The sequence below is a fragment of the Euprymna scolopes genome, chromosome 37, assembly GCF_053919585.1.
Source record: "Euprymna scolopes isolate OS-2025 chromosome 37, ASM5391958v1, whole genome shotgun sequence".
NCBI classification, from domain to species: domain Eukaryota; kingdom Metazoa; phylum Mollusca; class Cephalopoda; order Sepiida; family Sepiolidae; genus Euprymna; species Euprymna scolopes.
The window spans coordinates 45,492,465-45,503,023 of record NC_136518.1 but is presented as its reverse complement, the minus strand read 5'-3'; positions in this window follow the sequence as shown (position 1 = coordinate 45,503,023).

Here is a 10,559-nt window from a genome sequence, read left to right as displayed (position 1 = left end):
AAAATAAATGAAAAAGATCAAACACGGATACCGACGGGTGACAGCATTAAAAAAAACAAAACAAAATTAATTACATTAGTGACACACACACACACACACACACACACACATAAATACACATACACACACACACACGCACACACGCACACAAAGAACTATTTTGGTTTTGAAGACAATTGTTATCAACACGTTGTGAACGTCCTCTTTCTGTTAACAATGAACAGGTGATATGGTTAAATAAAGCTGATTAAAGAAAAGTTGATCTATTCAAATCAATTTATTTTTATTTTTAAATTTGTACGAGGGGTGTACAATTAGTAATGCCCTTGACCCACTTCCATTTGTCTGATCTATCTGAAATTTTGCATATACAATGACTTATATCCCTACGGATTATATGGCAAATTACAGCTCTGAACTAATTGTGGTTTCTGTTTTACAGGTGTTTGAACTGAGTCAGCTGTGAAATTTAGCCTGTTGAATGTCGAGCAGTGATCCGGTTTTTGTATTTTAAAGGATCCACATCACAGGAGACTTTTGATGAAATGAAAGAAACTTATGGTGATAATGCCCCATCATATGACCTTGTAAAACGTTGGCATCGTGAATTCAAACATGACCGAGAGTCTGTGGAATCAGCTCCCATACCTGGTCGCCCAACTTCTGTCATTGATGAGGCATCTGTCCGTCAAGTTGAGCCTGCCATTTTGGAAGATCGGCGCATTACTATTCGCCAAATAGCCCAAGATGTCAAGATTAGTACAGGGTCTGTGGTAACTATCATTCATGACCATTTCCATATGCATACGGTGACTGCCAGATTGATTCCCAGGTTGCTCACACCATTCCAGAAGCGAGAACGCGTCGAGTGCTCGAGGATGAATTTGGCTATGTGCCAAGAAGATGAGTCAAAGTTTTTCAAAAGACTGATTACACAGGATGAAACCGGGGTACATCACTATGACCCATAGACCAAAACCCAGTCAATGCAATGGAAACACTTGGACTCACCACCCCCAAAGAAGGCAAGGGTGCAGCCCTCCGCTAGCAAGGTCTTCTAGGACCAGGACGGAGTAGTGATGACAGATTTTCTGGCAAAGGGTACCACAATTACAGGTGCCTATTATGCTTCACTTTTGAGGAAATTAAGGGAAGCTATCAAAATCAAGAGGCGGGGCAAGATCAGCAAAGGTACCCTCCTCCTGCAGGACAAGCTCTGGTCCACAACTCGCATGTCGCCAGATGAGAAGCACGGACGTGTGGTTATGAAATCCTCCCCATTCTCCCTACTCTCCTATTATTATTGTTGTTGTTATTGCTGTTATAATTATTATTATAATTTTTGTTGTTGTTGTTGTTGTTATTGCTGTACTGGTTTTTTTTTTTTTACACAGTGATCACCACTTATCAAGGCCCGGAAGCCACTCAGGGATAACAGTTATTGCAAGTACATTAATTTAGTGAGGAGATTTGCTGAAGTGTTTACTTAAGGGGGCGGTTCATTAGGAATTTGCTAACATTGGACTTGAAGACATCCAAGTTGTAGTCCGGAGGGAAGCAGGCAGACGGAACAGAGTTCCATAGACGTGCAGTTCTAGGAAAGAAGCTTTGTTCATGGAATCCGCGTTTTGATTTAGGCACAGATAAAGAGTGGGGGAAATTTTTCACAGTGGATTCAGCTAGACGGGTGTTTTTCGTGAAAGACTGACGAGGGGGGACCAGAGACTGGAGTTCAGACGAGCATCTGCCATGGAAATAACGATAAAACAAGGACAGGCTCGCAACGTCTCTTCTGTGGGAGAGAGGTTGCAAGGTAGAGAAAAGGATATCCCCCACTAAGCCACGAAGTCTATTTTGTACTCTGTCAAGACAGGATAGGCTGTTTTTAGCAGCTCCTGCCCAGATATGGCAACAGTATTCCATCCTTGGACGTACTTGGCTTTTATATAGATAGAGAATTGCATCAGTAGTGAGATATCTTCTGGAGCGGTAGAAGGATCCCACCATCTTTCAGGCGACCTTGGCAACAGACTTGATTTACGTGTTCCATTTCAGATCAGGAGTAAAGGTCAAACCCAGAAGCTTGTCAAAACACGGAGCCTCACCCAGACGAGAGCCATCCATCACAATTGATGCCAGCTGGGGATCAGAGCGTTGATGATGTAAGGATAGGAGTTTGGTTTTGGATGCATTAAAGGTAACCAGCCACATCTTCCCCCACTGAACCACGCGCTCGAGATCAGAGGATATAGAATCAGAGAGAACTTTGTCATTTACAGCCTTTGATGTGTTGCCGTAGATGGTTGCTATTATTATCATGGTTGTTATTATTATTATTATTATTATTATTATTATTGTTGTTGTTGTTGTTGTTGTTATTATTATTGCTGTTGTTGTTTTTTTTTAACTATAGACTCTTACTCAACTAGAAATCATATGATGGAAACAAACGATCGTTATGACTAGGCGAAAAGCATGTTCAAAGATCATCTTACTATTTTACTTTTTGTGGAAAACATATTCCTCTTAACACTGCCTCCTTAATGTCATGCTTTTCTCCGACCCTTAAAAAATTATACTACGATAGGAAAACATTATGTAAGTATTTTACAACTAAATTACGTTTTCTGGCAATCTGCAACACAGTAAACATAAAGGGGGCTCGACATTAGATGTCAACGAATTATTTTGGTTAATTTATTTATTGCTGACTAATCATCATCTTTATTAGTTGTTGTTTCACGACGTTTCGGCCACCTATTTCTCTGGCCTTTGTCAGGTGGAAACCGCGACGGATAGGAACTTCGAATCTCCCAACTGCATTCTCAGCAATCACTACCATCCGTAGTTGTCGTCTTACCACGTTTTTGGCCAAGTAAGCCTCTGGCCGGCTTTTGGTAGCATTGAAACCGCTATCGTCAGACAATTTTTATCTGGAACCGTAGATCTTCAGCGTCTCTATCAACTGAGCCACGATCAATGTTGGATTTTTTGATCTCATAAATCCACGTTTATTTATTATTTGATCTTCCATGGTCGGGTCCGGGTAGCAATCGATCACAATTTAAAGATTATTTAAATAGAAATCAATATCAAAAGATTTAATAAATCAATCACGATTTAAATATTATATACGAAGCAATCACACTTTAAAGATTATATATCAAGCAATCACAATTATAAGATTATATACGAAGCAATCATAATTCAAAGATTATATATTAAGCTATCACAATTTAAAGATTATATATCAAGCAATCACGGCTGGTGAGGTCTGTCTCCCTGCTGAAATTTTCAAAGCTGGTTCTGACTCACTCGCACCCGCCCTACACCTAATCACCACCCGTGTGTGCGAGACCGAACCCCTTCCTCAGGACTGGAGCGATGCCGTCCTGTTCCCCTTCTTCAAGAAGGGAGACAAGTGATGCTGCTGCAACTACAGAAATATAAGCCTCAAAAGTCTTCACTACTGTCCTCCTGAAGCGGTTTCAACACCAACCAGACATGCGCACAAGACCACACCAATGCGGATCCCGGCCTGGCCGTGGGTGCACTGACCAAATTCTCACTCTCCGTCGTGTACTCGAGAACAGTTGGTGCTACCAACAGAAGACCATTGTCTGTTTCATCGACTTTGCAGTGGGCTTGTATTCCGTCAACCGCACATGCATGTAGATGGAATCCCACCGAAGCTGCTAAACCTGATCAAAGCCTATTACCACTCAACCCGCACTAAGGTTAGCGACTATGGTCAGGGATCCTCTTTCTTCGACATCCGCTCCGGAGTTCGACAAGGCTGTGTTCTCTAACCGACGCTGTTCAACTACGTCATTGACTGGATAACCTCCACAACGCTTGAAAGTTTCCCTGGCGTACTGTGAGGACCAATCTTAAACTAACGCACCTTTACTACGCCGGTGACATTGCCATTTTGGTGGCGACTTCGACCAAATCCAACAGGCCATTAACACGATGCAATCCACTGCGGCTAAAGTTGACATGAAAATAAATGCGCAGAAAACAAAGCTTCTGATTGCATGATTCCTTCCGACCGAAAAACATCTCATAACTCTCAATGGGGACATCCTTGAAGAGGTTGACCGGTTCAAATACCTTGGCTCCATTATTACAGCAACAGGCCAAGGCGAAGAAGACATCAACAATCGCATCACTAACGATCGTCTTGCCTTCAACCGCCTTCACAGCTGTCTTCAGTCTCGGCATGAAATCACCTTGAGAACGAAGGTTCAGATCTATCGACCTCTCGTCCGCACCGTCCTCCTGTATGGTTATGAAACGTGGCCTATGCGGGTCGCTGATAAGCGAAAACTTGAAGTGTTTGATAATCAGTGCCTACGCCGCATTCTTCGGGTTCGCTGCCAGCAATTTGTCACCAACACTGATGTCCGCGAGCGCTGCAAGACGCCCTCTCTGCCCCAAACCATACGCTTGAGGAGACTACGTTGGTTTGGCCATGCCCTTCGTCGACAGCCGACCGATTTCATCCGCCAAGCAATTGAACCGCCTCTACTACAAGGCTGAAAGAAGCGACGCGGATGACAGCTTGATCAGGACGGTGAAGGAATCCTCTGGGCTGATTCTGGACTCTCAACTTGACTGAATACGACGCTGGAATCGGGAATGGCTCTCGCTAATGGCTACTGCGGCATCGGATCGCTGGACGTGGTCAACCTCAATTCGAGATGCAGCTAACTCAATGGGTGGAGTCGGCTTAACCGTTCCGCGGTGATAACTGAAACAAACAAAAACAAACAAAATCACAATATAAAGATTATATATAAAGCAATCACAATTTAAAGATTATATACCAAGCAATCACAATATAAAGATTATATATTAAGCAATCACAATTTAAATATTATATAATAAACAATCACAATTTAAAGATTATATAACAAGCAATCACATATAAAAATTATATATCAAGCAGTCACAATAAAAAGATTATATATCAAACAATCAAAATTTAAAGATTATATATTAAGCAATCACAATATAAAGATTATATATAAAGCAATCACAGTTTAAAGATAATAATAATTTTCTCAAATTAATAAATTTTGCTCAAAGTCAATACAATTTAAAAGAGCCGATAATTTTATTTTGCTTTTTCCGTAACAATTATTGTCATTATTAGCTAAATACCTTTTAATATATTTAGACAGACTCGTTGGCTCAGGACAAGAACTGGAGAACTGGTTAATCAATTGGAGAGACTATCTGCAGCTGACGACATGGTAATCAATGCCAACAAAATAAAACTGATGACTAATAGTGACAATGAAACCCGAACTGACATCACTGCCTATGGAGAACAGCTTGAAACCGCGAGGAATTCCAAATACCCTGAAACAGTAGTTTCAGATGGGTCCAAACCGGAAGTATTAACCAGAATTGCTATAACAACTACAACACTAGCTAAATAGAACATCATATGGAAGGACAAGGCAATGAAGCTTATCCCATATATTAGATTCACGTGTTCCCTTGTTCACTCAGGTTTCTGATATACTTGTCAAACATGGACCTTTACAGCAGAATCTGAGATAATTCAAGTTTCAGAAATTAGATGCTTCAGAAGACCACCTGGCATAGCTTACAAAGAACACACACACAAACAAACACACACACATTATATATATATATATATATATATATATATATATATATATATATATATATATATATATATATACGGGCGAAAGGCTTGCAAAGACATTGCCCCAGGAAACAGTCAGATGAGAGAGAAAGAGAGGAAGGCAGAAGAAGAGATGGAAAGGTAACATCATAGAATGGATAGGATTGAAATTGAGCGAGGCTATCAAACGAGCGGAGAACTTCAAATATCCTTGAGCCATATTTTCAGATGAGGGTTTCAAAGCTTTAGTATTAGCCCGAATTTCAATGGCAGTTTCAACGCTGGCAAAGTTGAAAATTTGAAAGAACAAGACAATCAAACTCAGCTCAAAGATAAAACTCACGCGTCTCGTTGTCCATTCAGTTTAGAAAAACTGCGTGTGAAGCATGAACTCTTACAGCAGAATTTAAGAAGAGGATTCAGGCCTCAGAAATGAGATGTTTGAGAAGACTGCTTGCATCTCTTACAAAGACCACATAACCAATGAGGAAGTCAAAAAGCAGAAGAAGCAAGCCATTGGTCTTTATGAAGATCTTCTGACCACAATCAGGAGACACAAACTAAAATGGTTCGGGGTCACGTAACAAAAGGAGAGACGTTGCTAGTAAAAGCCAGAGGAGGAAGACAGAGAGGAAGACAGAAAAAGAGATGTGAAGACATCACAGAATAGACAGGATTGAAGCCGAGCGAGGCCGTCAAACTTGCGGAGTACAGAGAAGAATGAAGAGTTCTGGTTGAACGGCCATCGCCACGTGTAGGTGAAGGAGATGAAAGTGAAACCTTTTAAGGAAGTAACAAGATGGTGATTGGTGATTAATCTGATGTCTTTTTTAACCATGTTAAAATTAATTATTTCAAAAACATATTTTCACCCTATCAACTAAAAAAATAGTGCAATTTTAAGCATTTCATTTTTTAGAAAAGTGTCATTCGTTTTATTGATTTGGAGAATGTTAATTATTTTTTTTACGGTAAGAAGAACAACGAGTATTTTAAGCAATAAATTTCTAAAAATTTAAATTAATAGATAAAAGAAAAGAAAGAAAAAGAGATATATATTCTTGCCACTTGTTTAAAAGGTATTTAACTAATGGTGGCAATTATTGGTACAAAAAAAGAAATACATATTATGTGGATTCTTCGGACTAGTGTTCCCATCTTGAGTTTCATTTTCACAACATTTCAGTCGATGTAACCACCGACCTTCTTCGGGTGTATCTTGTCGCACTCGGGAATGTTTCTCTCAAACACGGGAATTTGGACGGAATTTTGAACGGAATCCTTTATTTATTTCATGGGGGTCACATTGTCCTTGTTTTGCCAGTCATGACTGGATTGGAATTGTATTTTTCGGTCGACTACATTGAGAATTCTCACACAGTTCCTTACCAGGGACTGCTTATTGACAATAATTGATGTTATTTCCTGGAGTTAGCGTGATGACAAGTCTCCCCAAATTACTCTTCACCTCTTTCTTTAACCTCTGTAAATGAGTTTGCATTATTACAACATACGTCTGCCATTGATATCTCACTAGCAATCACCAGTGGTCTTCACTGGAACTCGAATGGCAATGTTGGATATTTGGCAAGCGACCTTGGAAAGAGAGGCATTCGATCGGTTGCACACATGCCAATTAATTCCATTTAAGGAATACAAAGCTTTCCACCATTGTCTATTGGAATGCATAATTTGGCCAGAAAAATGTCACAGGATATCGGTCAAAAGTTCGATGCAATAGAAAATGTGGAATATTAAACAGTCCAGGATGAAATTATGTTTATATAAATCAACACAACAGAAAGCGAAAATCGTCAGTAATGCCAACACCCGCCATACTTAATCGAAATAGAAATGATATAGACTGAAAACGCACATAGAACGACCGGCCGTTGTGAATAAATAACAGCTATAAGTCCTCCAAAAGTTCCAGCTCCTTTCGAACCTAACTCCTTTGCCTTTCCGTCTGGTTTCCCCCTCTAACCATTTGGTGTGGTGCAAACCGATGTTGGAACTACATTTTATTGAAGGGGGAGGGCAGTAGTCCACCTCCAGTTTCACTAATTCTGCAGTTTCAGTCTTCTTTGTTGTATTTTTGCTTTACTTTTATTATCATTGGCTCACAGGGATCTTTCACACAAGCCATCAAAGATCTCTCCTTGAAAATAACCTATGCTGTTCCCTGGAGGCGGAGTAACAAGTCTCCTCGGGTTCCCAACACTTTCCACCTCTTTCGGTAACATTTGCAAAATGAATTTGCGTTGTCGCAACAGCCTCTTACTATTGATATTTCGCTACTAGCGGCCATTGGTCTTCACTACAATTTGAGTGGCAATAAGCGTCCGCAAGGTCCCAGTTCTCTTAGCACTTGTCCAGCGGAGGTTTGGTCAGTGCTCTCTTCTCGACTCTTCCATCCTTCTTGACCCTTCTTGGCTATTTGGTATCACTCTTTTGGGAGCGGTGGCAATGGTAAGGGATGGGCGAGGCGATAGATAACTTATAGATACGCAGCATTAATGTCCTTGATTCCATGTAATACTTCATTTTTAGACTTTGTAGCATTTTGTCTGACCCGCTCATGTGGCTCATGTGTATTAATCTCCGCATTCAAGGGTTTTCCTAAATATTTCAACTGTTGTTAGTATTGTAATTCGTTGTATCTTTCTAGCCATTCCTCTGTTTTCAAAGCTTTTCGGAATTGTTCCTAGTGCTCCTATTATTATAGGTATTATCCTGATTTTCTTCATTATCCAGATCCCTTTCAGTTCTGTGTATTTGTTCCGTTTTTCCTTTTCTTTGATACTCACCCTGCGGTCAACTGGAACAACAAAGTCTACGATTTAACAGGACTTCTCTTTCTTCTTAATTATTACGACATCCGGTCTTCTTGCTTGGATGGATTTATTTGTTTTTATGTCCATGTCTCATAGGATTTTGTGATTCTCGTTTTCCAGTACTATTACCGGTTTTTGCTTGTACCATTTTCCTGTGCGTTCGAGATGCAGTTGTTTGCATAATTCCCAATGTACTACCCTCCCCTACTTGGTAGTGTGTATTTTTTCGCATTCGTGTGTAAGTGTTTTCGTTATTCTCATCTTTTGTCATCCTTATGAATCTTCCGTGCAGTTGTTTCTCTTCACAATTTTTTTTTCTTGTCTTATTCTTTGTCTCTGTTTTCTGTTGTTTTTTTTTTAATTTTCAGTGTCACTTGCTGCTATGATTATTCTTTCAGTGTTTTGCGTTATGCATTTTTCTAGTTCTTTTTTATTGTCATTCACACAGTCTTCTATACACACCAGTCCCCTCTCAGTTCTTCTTCAGTTCACCCTATGAACGGTCTAGAGTATCGTACTAGTGATACTGCCCATATATTTATGCCTTTTATTAGGTTTCTCCAATATAATTTGGCTTACATTAAAGAAATAGGACTCTTTCAAAAAATATAACCCGCAAAACCCTTATATTCTGCAAAAGCATCCTGCAAGACAGAGAACAAACATGATAAAATCCACTATAAAACAACCAAACCAAAAGCTACAAACTAACGATTGAAAATACAAAGAGCCTCAAGAATAAAGGTCTTCTATAAAATAACTGGATACAACATCAAATACTATCCCCAAAATGACTAGATTCAGCATTGAATTGTCCAGAAGGGGTTGATAGAAAAAAAACAGCATTAAATGACCCACAAAGGTTGATATGCTGATTAAATAACCCATCCATCCATCCTATATAATTTGGTTTCGAGAAGTTTTCTTGTTCTCCTGAGGTATTCATTTCAAATTTTCTCTTTCATTTCTGTTGCTCTGATGGTGTCTACTTCCAGTACTCCTAGGTATTTATAGGCATCTTGCTCCCCTGGTGTCCTCATCCCCGTTTGGTTGAGTAGTTCCATGCCTTCTGCCGTCTCTAGTTTTCCCTTTCTTATAACTGGTAGTGTGCACTTTTCCATGCCAAACTCCATTTGAATATCCTGACTGAAAATCCTGGTGGTATTTATTATTATTATTATTATTATTATTATTATTATTATTATTATTATTATTGATACAGAAAGCACTGTTAAATTTCTGCGGTTGATGATGATGATGATGATGATGATGATGATGATGATGATGATGATGATGATGAAAAAATCATTTTATTGCCAAACACTGAAATTTAGTGCAAAAATACAATTAAGCACTAAATGATGTCGCCATTTAATGTTTAAAGAAAAATTAATTTCATTTATTTAAAGTATAATTCAGCTAACAGTTATTTCTACGCGAAGATAATAATTGTGGCATATTTATTTATTTTATTATTTTTTTGCAAAAATTTAAATTGTAACAATGAATGCATTTAACGGGTAAAATATTCGTCTCGTTAATTAAAAGATATTTAGTTGGTAGCTATTTTTCCTATCAGATGAAAGACTATTTAATTGTTTAAATATGATTTAAATTTATAAAACATTTCAATGAATGTATAATTTTAAAAGAAAACTATTTGGTTAATATTAGTGTTGGGGCGATTAATCGGAATAGGAATCGGGAATCGGAAAAATCGACAAATATGAGGGTATTGGAATCGGTATCGGAATCGGTATCGGAATTTAAAAAATTCATGCCTATTTTCCGAAGCCAAAACGATTCTTTTAATTGTTTTATTTTAATTATTTTTTAAACAAAATATTCCATTGCTTGGAATAATAATAAAAAATAAATACTTATTGATTTTTTAACTATCAGTAAAGCTAAAATCTATAGGTCATCCTCCACAAGTGTAATATAAAATTTCGGAAAATATTTGCATATTTTAACGCGTATTTTACAGAAATCGGGAAAAATAACATCTTTGTAGTTAAGTATATAGAGATTGATAAAGAATCGGAATCATTAATTGTATCGGAATT